Source organism: Rousettus aegyptiacus, unplaced genomic scaffold, assembly GCF_014176215.1.
Source record: "Rousettus aegyptiacus isolate mRouAeg1 unplaced genomic scaffold, mRouAeg1.p scaffold_m13_p_16, whole genome shotgun sequence".
NCBI classification, from domain to species: Eukaryota; Metazoa; Chordata; class Mammalia; order Chiroptera; family Pteropodidae; genus Rousettus; species Rousettus aegyptiacus.
This window is the reverse complement of record NW_023416291.1, coordinates 12,040,959-12,057,642: the sequence shown is the minus strand read 5'-3', so window position 1 is coordinate 12,057,642 and position 16,684 is coordinate 12,040,959. Positions and strand designations below refer to the sequence as shown.

At 40.3% G+C, this 16,684-nt stretch overlaps 1 long non-coding RNA gene across 1 annotated transcript; it reads left to right on the top strand.

Moving 5' to 3' along the window:
* Nucleotides 1–1,323: 1,323 nt before the first annotated feature.
* Nucleotides 1,324–16,641, top strand: LOC107499266. Its single transcript, XR_001594218.2, has 3 exons — nucleotides 1,324–1,880; nucleotides 9,830–10,043; nucleotides 15,050–16,641. It is a non-coding gene; the product is annotated as an uncharacterized LOC107499266 (long non-coding RNA).
* Nucleotides 16,642–16,684: the final 43 nt, after the last annotated feature.

Sequence of the window (16,684 nt, the reverse complement as noted above, 5' to 3'; positions counted from 1 at the left end):
GGAGAAAACATTGCCTTCGAAAGCTAAAATAGGAAGTCAACTCCACATGGACTGGGAAAAAGAAACACGAAGTCCCCCTAGGCTACAGTGAATTCACTGACATCTACACCATTGGCCGCCACTTTCTTCCCTGTTCCCCCTTACAGGCAGAGTCCTAGTTTTGTACTGGGGTTCGCTCTCCTACATGCTATGAGTCACTAGTGGCTAAGTCAGTCACCCAGGTCAACAAGGTCTGAATTCTTCTGGGGCGGGGCGGGGGGCAGCAGCATGCATGGCCATGGTAGGAAAGATTTTTCTTGCTATTTAAAAAAGGGTTGTAAAAAGGTTGCTGACAATGACGACCTGAACCCTTGATGACAACATCGTACTGTGGGCTTACTGAGTCCGTTGTTTTTTAAGCCATCTTTAGTTGGGAATTCTGTTACTTGCAGCTAAAGGCATTCTTGTGTACTCCACAAGGGGCTACCATTCTCTGAGGCCTCTAGGCTTGGAAATGCCTGTACCTTGACGGATTCCTTTCTTTTAATCATCTATAGCGTATGCTCAGTTATGATTAAATGTAAGGTAAACCATAATTTTCATATTAGTGGAACAACGGGAGTTCACACAAAAGAGAAATCTTTATGAAGGAGAATATATTGGTGAAATAACTGTTCGATGAAGAATAACGTCACCCAGTCCTTATTTTCGTGAACAGGCACACAATTCCTGTCTCCTGTCACTGTGCCCGGCATAGAGGTGGTCACTTCCACCTGCCTTTAGGCTTCTTGATAGGATTAAATGAGATTCTGAATCTGCAATGTAGTGTCTCATTGAATAATAGTTTCCCTCTCTTCGTCATCTCTACCAATTTATATCCTTTCATCCATCAAACTTTACCAAGCTCACCTTCTCCCATAAGCTTTCCTCAAATTAAATTCATCTGTTAATTTACGTCCCCTTTACACTCAAGACTATGGTCTGCATTTTAAGTACAACCTCTTTAGGCAGGCATGTTCTCTCTCTTCAGATATACACCAGGGTTGCAGTAAGGCCAAGTGAGGAGAGACTTTGGCCTCCACTTATTTGTGAGTATGTGTGCTCTCTGCGTCTTCTCAGCTCTTTCCCTGAACCCCTAATATTTAGCCGTTGGATCTAAACACAACCATTACCAATAAATGGTGAGAACTGCCTGCATTTGCAAACCCACCGACATAATGGTGTTGAACTGCACAGACGGGCTAATGAAGGTCAGAATGACCTCGCTCTTTATTACGCAGCCTGCGAAGTTCCTTTTTTAGCTTTATAAGAGCCAGTTCCTCTCTCTGAGTGGGGAGAATTTGGCTACTCATGTGAGAAGGAAATAAGCTGGAATATGGCCAAAGAACTGATAGCACTATCACCCAGACCCAGAGTCCTGCTTTACGTCAACTACTAAGGCAAAGCTTCCTTTTAACCCTCTCAACGTTCTTGAAATGACTAATGGCAAACACTTAATGAGTGCTTTTTATGTGCCTGGGAGCATTCTAAGTGCTTTTACGTGTGTATATTCATTTAATACTCACAGCAAACTCACGAGGTAGGCATAATGGTGGTCTGTTTTACTCGTGAGGAAGCAAAGGCAGAGGGAGGGGAAGAAACTTGCCTGAGAGCGGACAACTAACGTTTGGCAGGACTGGGATTCGACCTCAGGTCATCTCCCTCCAGAGCCTGCACCCTTTACCGTATGTCACACCACACTGTGTGTCATTGCTACACGCCTCCTCGCCTAATGAACTACTGATACCTTCGTGAGACATCCATGAGCACCTACTGTGTGCGAAGAGCAGGGAGTTCGAAGGCAAATGAGACATCATCTCTGCTCTAAGCAACGCCACAGTAGGAAACAAATAGAAAAACAGGTAACAGAGACTCAGTTTCCCTCTGGACGTCCTCAATGTACTGTGTCATCTACCCATTCACTGTCTTCTTTCTATTCGAGTAGGTGAATGCTCAACTGAAGGGTTTTTGTTGTTGTTGTTATTGTTTTTAACCATTATTGCTTTTCTGTGTATATCAATTTGCTGGGGCTGCTATAACAGAGACTGGGTGGCTTTAAACAACCACAGTTTTCTCACATTTTCGGGGTCTAGAAGGCCAAGATCAAGGAGTTGGCAAGATTGGTTTCATCCGAGGCCTGTCTCTGTGGCTGTGGGTGGCTATTTTTCCCCTGTGTCTTCACATGGTCTTCTCGCTGTACCTGACTGTGTCCAAATTTCCTTTTTTTATAAGGACACCAGGCGGATTGCACAAGGGCCCATCCTAAGAACTCATTTTAACTTAATTACCTCTTTAAGGGACTTATCTTCAGATACGGTCACATTTTTAGCTACTGGGGGTTAGGACTCCAAAATATGAACTTCGGGGGGACACAACTCAGCCGGTTCCACTGTATTAAATCCCCCCTCCTCATCCACTTCTCCAAAAAGTGCTTCAACACACGTAGTGACTGTAAATCCCCGGCATTTGGAAGAATTAAAAACATATTTCAGCTTGAGGCAGGGAAAAAAGAACACGATTATGGATATTGCAAGCAAAGTGTATAATTAAGATACTGTGAATGACTCCTAGAGAAATGCTTTCGGTTATTCAAAAACACTGCTTAAATTGTTTTCATAGGCCAATCGAATATTCTTCTCCTTGCAAAATAGTACATGTGTGTGCACCATGAAGTGAAGTTTATCCTAATAACAATAACGAAAAATTGATCAAATTCCCCCTTTTAATTCCCGAAGTAGTAAATCTCAAACATCTCCTGAGGCAGGATAAAATGAGGAGTTGGTCCTAAGAATGAGGATTAAGTAAATAGAAGGACCGGGAAAAACTTATTACATAATTTAGAGTGAAACCGAAGGCAGTGCTTCCTGTGAATAAACCTTAGCTTTTTAATACAAATAAATAACAAAACAAATAATACAAACAAATAAATAAATGGGTAGCACTTTGTGATTCGCAGTGTGTTATATAAAAATAACCAAGTCATATCACAGGTGGAAATAATATTCAGATATTCCATGTTCATTTTTTTAATAGGGCAGAATATTCCCTCCCAGTATTAATTATTTAGTTATGTTCATCTCAAAACATAATACCTTTGAAAAGGGATCCTCATGTTTTCTTTTCATGTGACTGGACAGAATTCCATAGTGTGGGTGTTTAATCCACGCTCCAGGGACACAGGCTCTATAACTGAATTCCTAAGTGAATTTCATCTTGGCATTGTCTTATGCACTGAAAAATCCCCGTGGCATAATATAATCCCCTAATAAAACTTCACAGCTCCAACCTTCATATATTTCTAATGATTCATAGCAATATCTCCCAAATTGCTGGAGAGAGATTAATAGATTGTGTAAAAGCCATTGTTAAAATTGCGTAAATGACGATTTTATCACTGTTTCTAAACTGCATATTTTCTTTGGATGTAAATAAAACGTTTGTAAAAGAACAAATGGCAGGCTTACATCATGAATTTTTCCAAGAATTAAATATTTCTCAATACTATCTTTATGTTAAATCCATTAGATCAGCTTTTTATTTCTGAATGAAATTTGAAGCTGATATATTAAAGAAATTTTCTATGAAGAATACTATTTTATCATGGGAACACATTTCTTTCCTCAAGGAATTTCTAGTTATTTGTAAATAAAAATGTTATAAAGATTAGGAACATCATTTCCTTACTTATAAAATCCAGAAAACTTGCAAACAAGGAGGCACAGAAGAATTTTTTAAAGCACCCATAACCCTAAAATTGTTCTATTCTAAGGTAAAATGTTAAATTAGAAACCATTCAAGTTTCTTCTTCATTCTAATATTCTTGCAATTTTCTGATTCAACCAGAATACTATCAACCTAACTAGAATAGTATATTTGAAAGAGTAAAATATAAAAATTATGTAAACTTCTTGAAAAACAAAACATGTCTTTAGCTCCCACTGTTGGCTTAAATTACTTCTACAATAATATTACTTAAATAAGTTCAAACATAAAACTAGATTTATTCTTACAATTCTAATACAACTACTGTAAAAAAAAACAAAACTTATTTATAAATCAAATAATACAAAAAATAATTTGATATACCTGATCAATTCATTCCAGAATTGTTTATGGAGTATCTACTCTATTGGAGGAACTAATCCAGGTGCTAGAGTCGCAGCAGAGAAGGACAATGACAATCCTCTCAGAATTTACATTCCAGTAGAGGAGAGAGAAGGAAAGACAATTTTTTAAAATTTCAACTATATACTCTGTTAAATGGAGATGAGGTGCGGGGGGAGTAGGAAAGGAAGAAGGTAATATAAAAGGAGGAGTGTCCATTTTTAACAAAGTGATCGGAGAAGGAAAGACTTGAACAAGGTGTGAAGGAGGTGACAGGTGAGCCACATGGACACCTTGGAGAACAGCTTTCCAGTGGGAACCACCTGTACAGAGGCCTTGAAGTGAGAGGACGTGTGGCATGTCCAGGGAACAGCAAGGAGACTGGTGTGGCTGGAGTGGAGTGAGCAACGAGGATGTGAGAGGGGCAGAGGGGACAGGCATGTAGGGATGCTGAGCGGGGAGCCAGTTCGTGAAGGGCCACAGGGGCCATTCTAAAAAAACTGCCTTCCGCCCCGAGTGAGATGGCATGCTGCTGGGAGGCTTTTGAGCAAAGGCGTGATGCCTCCTGGCTTGTGTTTAACAGGGTTACTCAGGCAGCTGTGTCAGGGAGGCTGGGGTAGAGTAAAGGATCATTTTCCAAATGGATGATTTTCCTAGAATAGCACCCCTGGAGTCTCTCTTCACCCTTTCTCTGACTTATGGAAGAATTACTAGTGTTCAACCAGCCCCTTCCTCGCCCCTCTCTGGACTCCCCATGCTCACAGAGAGGGTACTCTCGGAGCCTCTCTCTCTCAGCTGTGCTATAAGTATGGTGAGTAAGGTTCTACCCTGCAGGGATGTTCTGTTTTATCGGGCGTAAGTCTGCTTAATTCAAGGAGGAAATACTAGCAAGCGAGACTGCTCTGTTTTCACCAAAATCCATTTCCTCTACCTTGTGATCATAGAGCTACACCAAATTTCCCAGCTATCCTAACCTTTCTTAGTGTCAGGTGAGGCCTCATGACTGAGTTCTAGGAAACAGATTGTGAGTCAAACTTACACGTCTCACATCTGGTACTGGCATGTAAAAACCTCCCATGTCATTTTTCACACCCGCTTCCCTGTCCGTTGGCCAGATGTAGAGATTACAGCAGAATACTCTACAGCTCTTAGAGATGATGGAGCCACATGAAAGGTCACTGAATGGCCATGTTGAAGGTCACTTGCCAAGCAGGTTGATCCTTCTGGACTATAAATGAGCAAGAAATAAATTTTTGTTGTATTAAGCCACTGAGATTTTAAGGTTGGTTTGTTGATAAGACAGCATTATTTATCATAACGAATATCATCACATTCTCCAAAGAGCTTTTTATCAGAAATAAAGCAAATATATTCCCACCATCTATCTGAACCCTTGTCTGTATCTCAATTTGTTCCAATCTTGAGAGTGGAAAGAGGGTGTTATTTATAGATTCCTTAAAGCTCCAATAGATTGTGTTATTCTCTTGGCATAGATGATAAAGTCACCTTGTGTGGGATGTAGGACCTACAAGATGGTTTCACATCTAAGAATGCTCCAAATTTTGGCTAATATTCAATGGCAATTTTATGTAGGGAGCAGTATATTGTCTCCCCCCAAATGTTGACTTTTTTACCCTTGACTTACACTGGTAAATACAGAAGTTGTTACACATCATACCTAAGTACTCCTGAAGGCCAGCCCAGTTTCCCAAGTGAGGAGAAAATGGCCTAATCTATGCTTTAAGTATAATTAGTTCATGGTATGCGATCATACTTACATGCTGCCCTTTTCCTAAAGAAGGAATTAAAATTTTGCGAATGAGGTAGCGAACATTTCCTAAATTCAGCAAGTAATTTTTCTGTTGTGATCCTATGATATTGGAGGTTGGGATAAAAAAGCGAAAGAAGGTTTCGATCTGTATAAAGAATATTTCACCTGCAGTCATTTTTCCTTCCCAGGAAGATAGGGTCAAAGGCTCTATTACTTAGATCCACGATGTGACACGAACTTAAAAATTACTATGACTTAGCCAGCAGGGCCAACCCTGTTTCTGATTCATTGAATATGTAACATAAAGCAGTATCGTTGGTTCTATCATTTCTCTTCCTGAGTCCTATAAAGATTTAAGCAGTAAAGTTCTCCCTTCTGATGTATCAGGAAAAAGGACCAATGAGAAACTGGTTACGTCCCGATGAGCGGTAGGTGGTAGGCAGTGTGACACCGGAAATGTCCGAACCCTGGGCTCACGCTGGGGCAGCTGCGGTGTATGCGACATCCGTCCTGACACAGTGATACCCTGAGACAAAACTCGACTCCTCACAATCTCCACAAAATATAACGGTTGGGCCCCTGAGCCATGGTGGAACATAATCGTTGGGTCTTCCACTAAGATACAGTCGTCTGAGTAGGCCCTGATCCGTGAGAGACTTCTATCTGGGTGAAAGTGAGCTGTGCAGTCGATGTGACTTCTGTCTTTTCTTTTTTGCCTTTACACCAGAAAATGAGATTTTCTTTTTCTCTTTGTGATACCCGGTTTGAAAGATTAGTCAATTTAGTGGAGTCACGACAAATACAGTAAGAGTTGAAATAGGCTATAAATCATTGACTAGTACACAGAAGTCGTGCTGTGACAAATGGTGGACTACACTATTCACAGGAACACATGTGTGTGTACACACACACACACACACACACACTCCTGTTAATTGGAAATGTTAGCCATATAGTCTTTTGAGCTCCTTTATTACAAAATTGTCTTCATAATAACTTGTATTTCTTTATGGCCTACCTCATATTAAGCTAGGTTTCATAATATTCTGCATTTGGCATATTTTTATTAGTTTCATCTTTATATTAAATGAACATATTTCTATCTCAATTTGTATTTTTTTTTCATGGACCTTTATTTATTCTCTTTTTGTCACCTTAATATTTCATAAACTATTTAAATTCTATACAGTTTTATTTGTCATTAAAAAACTTATATAAGACCTAATTTGGGTAAAGTTCAGGAAATGTGGGAATTGAGGTATAACTGTTATTATTCATTAATTTTTTTTAATCTTCGTTCTCCCCTTGCAATTATCCAAATTATATATAGGTTCTCAGCCTGGCTGCACATTACAAGCACCTGAGTTGTCTTTAAAATTACCATTGTCAGAACCACCCGAATGGGAAAATACATTTGCAAGCAACGCCTCCAATAAGGGCCTAATATACAAAATATACAAAGAACTCACACAACTCAATTAACAACAACAGCAAAAAAATCCATTTAAAAAATGGACAGAAAACCTGAACAGACGCTTCTCCCAAGAAGACATACAAATAGCCAACAAACATATGAAAAGATGCACAACATCGCTAGCTATTAGGGAAATGCAAATCAAAACCACAATGAGATACCATCTCACACCTGTTAGAATAGCTGTTATCAACAGGACAAGTAATAACAAGTATTGGAGAGGATATGGAGAAAAAGGAACCCTCATACAATGCTGGTGGGACTGCACATTGGTACAGCCACTATGGAAAACAGTATGGAGGTTCCTCAAAAAACTAGGAATTGATTTACTATATGATCCAGCAATCCCTCTACTGGGCATTTACCCCAAAGACTTGAAAACCCATATCCAAAAAGATATTTGCACACTGATGTTCATAGCAGCATTATTCACAGTGGTCCAGGACATGGAAGCAACCAAAGTGTCCTACGATAGATGATTGGATAAAGAAGCTGTAGTACATATATACAATGGAATATTACTCAGCCACAAGAAGAGATGAAATACTGCCATTTGTGACAACATGGATGAACCCTGAGATAATCACACTAAGCTAAATAAGCCAGATAGAAAAAGTTGAAAACCACGTATCACTTATATGTGGGATATAAACCTAAAAGCAACAAACGAACAGGACAAACACAGACTCACGGACATGGACAATAGACTAGTGGTTACTGGGGAGAGGGAGAAGTAGATGGGGAAAAAGGGGTCAAATATGTGGTGACAGAAAGATATCTAACTACAATGCAATATAAATATTCCTCACCATCGAATTGTACACCTAAACTTACTGGATTTCGTTAATCAATGTCACCATAATAAAAATAATTACATAAATATACAAAAATATAAATAAATAAATAAATAAATAAATAAATAAAGATTTAAAAAATTATCATTATCAGAATCCCACCCAAGGTCAACTGAATCCAAATCTCTGCAGGTATTACAGAGACTTGGATTCAGTAAAACAAAAACAAAACAACTAACTTCCCAGGTGATTCTAATGTGTAGCCAGGGTTGAGGACATTGATTTATTCCAAAGTCTGACAGCTAGACCTAAATGAAGTGATTTGACTGCCCTTTTTCCTGCTGTCATCATAAATAAATCTGAGGATGTGAGCTGAGAATTAAGAATTAAGGACAAAGTGACTCGGAAAAATGACACCAATTTCACATTCTTTCTAAGTATGATCAGATACCTATATCTGAATATACATTTTTAAAAGTCTCCAAAATTCTCCTATAGCTATCAAGAAAGACACACACACAAACCCACACACATCTATGCGCATGAGTATATAATTATATATTTCTGTTTTCTGTCTAGTACTGGGTTCTTGCCAACTGTTTGCTTTAATCCCACAAGACTAGTTCCTCCCATAGCTCGTTACATGTTTAGAGTCCTCGTTTAATGCCTGATAAGTAATTGTAATAGCAGAAATGGTAGCAAGTTGAAACAGTGAGTTAATATTTGCTTGGTGTTTGCAATAAGGAAATCATTGTCCCGTGAATTTTAGCCTTTCTATTTTGTAGGTACCCTTAGTATCTCCATTTTATATGCTCCAAAGAAATGCCTCTATCGCATTCTGTTTTAATGCTTTTCTTTGAATTGTAGAAAGTTTCAGTGTAGAAATTCATTTGAACATGACTGTGCTTTTTGCAAAAATATGGTTAGAAATCTTGATTCTTATGCTTTAACAATAATCACGATGAATGAGTATAGAAATGAGTTCTAAGGAAATATATATCTCTAGATAAATTGTCTTTATTCTTTTATCAAACAAACAAAAAACTACTTTATCCAACATGTTTCCTTTCATGCCCTATTTAAAATTTTATTAAATTCAGTACTCAAGAGAAGTAATTAATATATTTTTGTGCTGGTCACATTTTTTTTCTATTCTTTTCATTGATTTTGTTTTCTTTCTTATGTTTAATTGGCCTACTTTCTATTCTATTTGATTTTGTTAGTCTATATCACTTGTTTTTCTGGAATAAGTACAATACAAGTGTGAAATAAATGTCCTAAATGACCACAACTGCATTTCAATCTACACATTAAAGAGATTTTCATACTCAAAGTTCAGGCCAGAGGATATCTTGCTTTGTCTTATTCTATTATCCAATTCAGACGTTTAGCCGAAGTAGCATTTCTTGTTACTGGAGTTGATTAATTAGCTTACCTCTCCTTCTTTCCTTCCATATGTACTTATTTAGAATCTACTATATGTCAGCTTTTTCTAAGCCTTAGGAATGAAGATTAGGTGTCTGCTTTCATGACACTTATTGCTAGTATTCAGGAAAAAACTACAGAGCCCTGTAGAAAATACTGTCCAAAGTAAATAAATATTCCTTTCCTCTGACGAAAAAAAAAAAAGTATACATAATGATCTCATCCTTATCTTTTTTCCTAAAGGAAGGAATGACCTCTGTCCTAAATTCCCTGGTGTCCAAGCATATTTACGTTCCTAAAAGCATTAATGAGCATCATATAGAAAATCGAAGCTTGTCAGCCACAAAGTCTGACATGGAGGCAATCTTCAACACAGAATTCACGCTCTTCCCCAAACGACTGGACGGGGCTCTTCCAGAGCAAAGAATCACTGAGAACCAGCCTCCACATCAACTGCGTAAGTATGACAACTGCCAGTCGTAGAATGCGATGTTTATCCACGTGGCACAGCTGCTGGCAAGGGGAATGGCTGGGATTGGAATGGCTGGTCAGATATGAACTGTAAGGAGCAGAATTACATGTTTTGGAATAATGGCTCTTGGGCAAATGCATGTCAAATTGCAGATCACAAAGTCTTATCCAAATAGTGGTTACAGTTCTTAACAGAAGGATAAGCCCCACCTGTATCCAAATAGAGAGGAATTTTGGTTTTCCTCCCACATAATTTATTTTTCCCTCTAGCTATATGGAAGATAATGGTTAAAGAAGGATGTTTTTCTAAGGAAGGTGGTCAGGAGAAATCTCTCTGGGAAAATGGCAGCTAAAAGCAAAGGAAGAAACATTAGCCTTGTGCACAGTGAAGGAAAGAACATTCTAGACGCCAGAAATAGCATGTGCAAAAAAGCCTTGGGGAGTAAGGGAGTAATGCTTGCCACATTTGAGCATCTAAGAGACAACCAGCATCCCTGAGGTGATGAGAGGAGGGTACCAGGCTGAAGAAGAGGCAGGGGCGGATCAGGAAGTCATGGAATTGTTTAGTGAGGCGGGAATGGCCAACTCAACCACATGTACATTTTAAACTCCCGTTTACTGCTGTGTCAAGTCTCACAGAGGAGAGGAGCCTTTAGCCCAGTGAGGAGACCGTGCACTCTATTCATCTTCACAGGAGGGCCAGCAGACTGGACTAAGGTGATAACAGAGGAGATGGAGAGGAGAAAGTGGCTTAACATTTATTTTTGAAGATTGAATCAACAGAACTTGCTGATGGATTAGATAATCCTGTAGGGGGGTGGGGGGAGGGCAGGCAGTGGTGAGGAAAAGGGAGGGATCAGGACTCCTGGCTTTAATACCTGAATGGGTGATGGTGCCATTTACTATATGATGAAGATAAGAATGGGAAGAATTAGGCGTTCAGGGTCTGACATTTTAATCCTGTGATATCCATAAATCATCAATAGGGACATGTAAATTAGCCGACGGGATAAGCGAGTTGGAACTAAAAGACAATAGATTTGGGAATCATCAGTTCAAAGATAAGATACCTAGAATCGGAGACAGAGAGATGACTTAAAGAGAGCATAAAGTGATGAAAGGGACCACAGCAACGCTTGGGGGTTTTAGGATCACTCAGGTGCAGAGCCCGAGGGAATCCAACTTTTACATGTTGTACCGAGAAGCCGAAGGAGAGCGCTAAGAGGAGAGCGAGGTCATGCATGGTCTGCCCTGTCAAGCGTTGCTAAATGGTCACGTAAGGTGAGGATAGCAATGTTGCCTTTGCATTCAACAAAGCGGTAGGCACCAGAGACCAGAGACATTTCAGTGAGCCACCTGGGCAGAAGAGCAGTGGGTGGAGGATGGAATGGGTGACAGTCACTATAGCCAACGATTTTGAAAAGTTTCACTATAAAAAGAGAAAGGAAATGAGATAGTAGCTGGAGGAGCAGGAAATGTTTATTTTAGGTGACACTTGAACATGTCTGTGCGCTGATTGGATACTCCGGTTAGAAGGAAGTGATTAATGATGGGGGGCGGGGGGTGAGAAGGGATGGGGAGTTTAAACAGTCAAGTCCTTGAGAAGGCATCAGATGACAAGATTCTGAGCAGAAGTGGAAGAGCTGGCCTTCATAGGCTGGAGGGTGTTTTCCTCGTTGAAACAATAGGGAAGGATAAAACGGAGTAAAAGCAGATCGCTTTTCAAGCAGGTGGTGGGAAGATGAGGAATTTGATTCTGAAGATTTCCTTTTTCTAAATCAAATCTGATGTGAGATCGGAAGCTAAGAGCAAGAAGCTAAAGCGTATGCAGAAGGTGTGACAAAAGGAAAGATATGAAATTCTCAAAAACTGTCAGGAAAACAGTAGCACTGCCGGGGGGGCCGTGGCGAGGTTTATATCATAAATTGAAGGTGAAATTGATGGGCTCAGGAGCGAGATCTTCAATAATAACAATAACATAATAATCAGAGATGTGAGTGGGAACTACACTTGACTCTGGTCACTCAACGCTCTCCGCGGTGCAACTGGATGAGCTGGTGGCCCATGCTGGTGTCACCCTCCTCAAGGTTCCATTCTAGCTGCACATGGCGGAGAGGGACGCGCCTCCGGAGACAGAAGGCCTGTTCTTCCATCCTGTTGAGTGTCGAGTGGCTATTTCTCCAACTAGAAATTCCACGTAACTTCTACAGATTCACCTAGAGACCCTAACAGAGCCACGCCTAACGGCAGCAATAACAGAAAAGTTAATATATAATTGTATGTGACCTGATGAGGAGAGTCATTCGATCCACAGAACATTAGAGCTGAAGAAGCCATCGATCCCAACCTCCTCGTTTTACAGAAAATTGACTCGGAAGGGAATGGGCTGAGCGTTCACATTGGTTACAGAGAGCACTGCGGCGAGAATTCAGACTAGACCACTTACGTGAAATCTAACACAGAGCCTGGCTCATGAAAAAAGTAAATGTTATTTTCTCTACCTTGTTCCTTCTCAGTGACCTTATTATGTGGTGAGAGAATCAGTCAATGGAAATATAGCAATGCTGTAGTCTTGTGATATCTGTGTGACTGCAGCTCGATGGATGTTTAGGAATTCGCATCCAAAGTCAAGCATGAGTGACTAGTTACCCAGCAGTCTTGATCTACATAGAAAATTGGGTACAAAGCTGGGATTAAAACCCTGGCACCCGTGCCTTTCAGTTAAGGCTGTCTGTTTCCCTCAACTGTGCTGATGGCTGTTTATCAGCCCTGTGGGAATGGGCCTGATCAAAGGGGACATATTTATAATAGCGTCCTTCTAAACAGCCAGCTATACAAGGCAGGAAGAGGGCCTGGATTCTCTCCTTTCTGGTAATTTTGACAAAGTATAGTTTAAAGCCACTCGTGCCTAACAGCCGTTATGGTCAGTCTGCATGTAATTCTCTGAATGTCTTGGCTTGTAGATTCATCTTCCCTCATCCCAGCTTTCTGGCGAAAGAGGACAAGATGATCTTACAAGGGACAGGAAAATAAAAGAAGCCATTAAAAATATATATATATATATTATATGTAAATGTATATACACATATATATATCCAATTAAAGTAATAATTTAGAACAAAAGTTGAACAACTATGTGGGGAAAGAAAATAAGAAAAAAGCAGCAATTGTATTGTGAAAAGGTTTTCTGTTGGTTTTGGCTCACATCCCAAGTGAGCTTTTCTATGCTGCTTTGCCATATCTAGTCTCTCAAAAAATTTCCTGACAAACTTGTTTGGAAGGGTTCTGATTAGTGAGAAGGGCAAAGAAGCCCAAATTAAATGTCAAAATTATATCAAAGAGTGAAATAAGTATAATTCGTTGGATAATTCAAAGGAGCAGAAGGAAAATAAAGTTATTTTTAGCAACGTATTATTCTGAAATTCGAGTAGTAAGGGAATAAAGAGCAAAGAAATGAATAACTTTAGTTTCACGCACAGTCTCCAAAAAACATTTCCATAACCTGCCAGCTCAGTCCTCGCAGCTGAAGCTACAGGAATGGTTGGACTCTGAAAGTTCTACTTTGCCTGCATAACTAGTACGTGGTCTCAGAGAAACGATGCCACACGAATGAGAAAAAAGTGGTAGCATCAGAGCTGAAGCGAACAAAGGAATTAGCCAGAGACAAAAGAATAAGTTACAAGTCAGAGTCAAGGCAATGGACAAGATGGCGAATATCTCAGATAAAAAGAATACCAATTCAGTAGTGCGGGCCTCAAGACCACAGGCTGAATGGAGCCAGTCTGCCAGTAAAAAGAAAAATCTCCCCTCTCCTCCCCCCCCCACCCCCCACACACACTCCTACAATTGTAATTTGCAGGACCTCGGGCAGTTCTTGTTTCCTCATTTGTGTAATGAGACTAATGGTACCTACCTCATAAAGCCATCCCAAGAATTAATTAAGACGGTCTGTATAAAGTGCTTAGAACAAAGAGAGCCTGCATATGTAAGTGCTCAAAAATTGCAGCTCTTCATTACTATTTATTATTCAACACATTTATTGATGCTCACTATGGGCCGGCCAGCTTAGCAGATGCCTGGAATGTAAGCGGGAGTTGGCTGGCCTGCCTGGAGGACCTCTGTGAGCCTGATCCTCCAACAGCGGTCTGTGCTCAATGTGATGCTGAACCAACCTGCTTCAATCATCCCTATATCGTGCCATTTCTATGGAGAAGTATTCGCTCTCACTGAATTCTTCTTACGCATGTGTTTTAAAATTACCACACTCTACCTTCACGATTCCCTTGGATTCTGTTTCTAAAACTAGATTCTAAACTCCTGGAGAGGAGGGCCCCTGTCTATTCCTCAGCATCTAGCACAGGGCCTATCGTAACCTAGACAACCGTATACACATAGATGAAAAAAAACCAACTTCCTGTAAATTTTTTTGGACATTGAAATTTCTAGACTCTCTCCCCTCCTATTCCTCTTGTCCTGACCTCTCCCTGGGGTCACCCTCACTCTTCTATGTAATCACTCCAGTTTTAAAAACTGTGGCTCAGCACTGTTAAAACCACCCATGTGACAGGGTTCCCATCCAGAACATTGTACTTCTCCTATACAGAAGATGGAAAAGGAAAGCGCCTTTAGGACAGGCCACATGAAACTAAATGCCGCAGGCTGGTACTCCATAGAAAACTGATTTTAAAGATAATAATGCCAGCCCTTACCTGTAAGATGATGTAAATCCTCTGTCATATTTTGAGGACTCTTCTTCCTTTACAGACACGTGGAATATATCATGGGCATGGTTGTCGAGGAGCTTATAGTGGAGTAATTACCTATGCTGGAGAATTGAACAAGCATTGATTTTTAAAAACTGCAATCAATCAATCAATCGAAAATTTGAAAAGTACAATATGGATCAAACGATATAAACTTTTATTAAGCCATTAAATTATGTCTATGCGGGAGGAATTGTATTTTCAAATGTTTTAATTCATTTTTCTAAAGTCTGCAGGAGAATTCCCTTTGAACCTGCTATGCACATTAATGGCAAGATGACAGAGCAGCGTGAAGAGCTGAGAGCTTCATAAGTAAATTACAATTTGCCGACATTCGGAGAAGTGGGACCCTGCCATCCTCTCTGCTTGGGCTGCTCTTTTTTTTCTGGCTCAGACACCTCCACGTTGCGTGAATTCAAGTCAGATCTGCCTTTACCCTTAATGAAATCAAGAAAACCTCCCTATAAAAGTAAAAGCCAAAGTGAGACGCGATAGCATTTATTTGAGATTCAAAAGAACAGCTATTTGGGAAGCGCTGATTCAGACAGAAACCCAAATAGTGTTCTGATTAGGAAGCAGAGGCCAGGGGTATTCATGAGAAAGGGAAAGGGAACAACTCCATGAATAGGAGGAAGGAATTTCTACAGATGCAGATACGCCAACCTAACGATGCTAATTCGAAAGAGCGCCTTTAATTTTTAGTCCTGTGGTCAACGGCTACTTTCTTATTATGTTTCCAGTTGTGTGGGATACAGTGCTGACTTGGGCCCAGTTCAGAGATTATTTTGCCCAGTTTTAACATTCCAAAGGCTCGAGGAGTAAGATGTACAAGGCAGTTCCTCTGGGATGGCAGCCCCAACTCCATTTGAAAGTGGCTCTGTTTATATTATTTTTCACACACCGAAGCGTCCTGTTTGTCCTGGGCTGCCTGGCTGGTGGAGAGAGCCCTCTCCCTGTCACCTCTCTCCCCCACCCCCAGGCTGGGACTCACCACTAGGCTGTCTTCTGGTGATATTTCAGAAGCTAGTTTAGGGGAGCCCACTTCATTCTGAGATATGGCATCAGGCACTATGAAAAGTACTGTCCCAATTGCCTAGAAGCCTATTTTCTAAAATGAAAACACAAATCCAGCACATCAAATACCATAGAGACAAATTCTTCTAAGTAGTTCTTCTTATGCCTGCTTCTAATTTGGTTATAGACATCGGCTGTTGGAACTACTACTGGAGAAAGATAAGTTGTGCTGGTGGCCAGTCATTGACAGAGAAACCTGTAAACACACTAAGGCCCTGGGCTTTTGATTTCATCAGCAATCGGGCCCTGGGTTCTCTGAAAGAGAGCCGGGGGAAAGTACGATGTGAGCAATTGAAAAGCACCATGCGAATTGTTTGAGACTTTATCTGGTGGGTATCTCATGCCGAGGAAACCGTTGGTGTGAAAGGATAATAACCAAACACTTAATTGGGAAGGAATTGTGCTGTGTCACAGTTTTAAGAGCTCTACTCTAGAGGGTTGTACTCTCTGCTGACTGGTTGCGATCTTGGCACAATTGGACAACACACCATAAACAATAACAACCCAAAAGCCCTTCCCTCGCCTATCAGCTCTGTGACTCTCTCTTACCAGTCCTGACAACCAGAATAAACAGTAGAAAAACATCTCACCCGGTTTCTTTTCTTACAGAGTTAGAAAACACTCATTGTATAAGAAAACAAATGTCACATATTTGCTTCCAAGTAGGAGGAGAGAAGCCTATTCCCGTACTCACCGGAATTGAGTGGTCCAGCTGCACTTAGCATCACCTGGGAACTTGTTGGTAAGGCCTACGTATTCTGGAGCCCTACCCTAGCTGTACCAAGTCTGC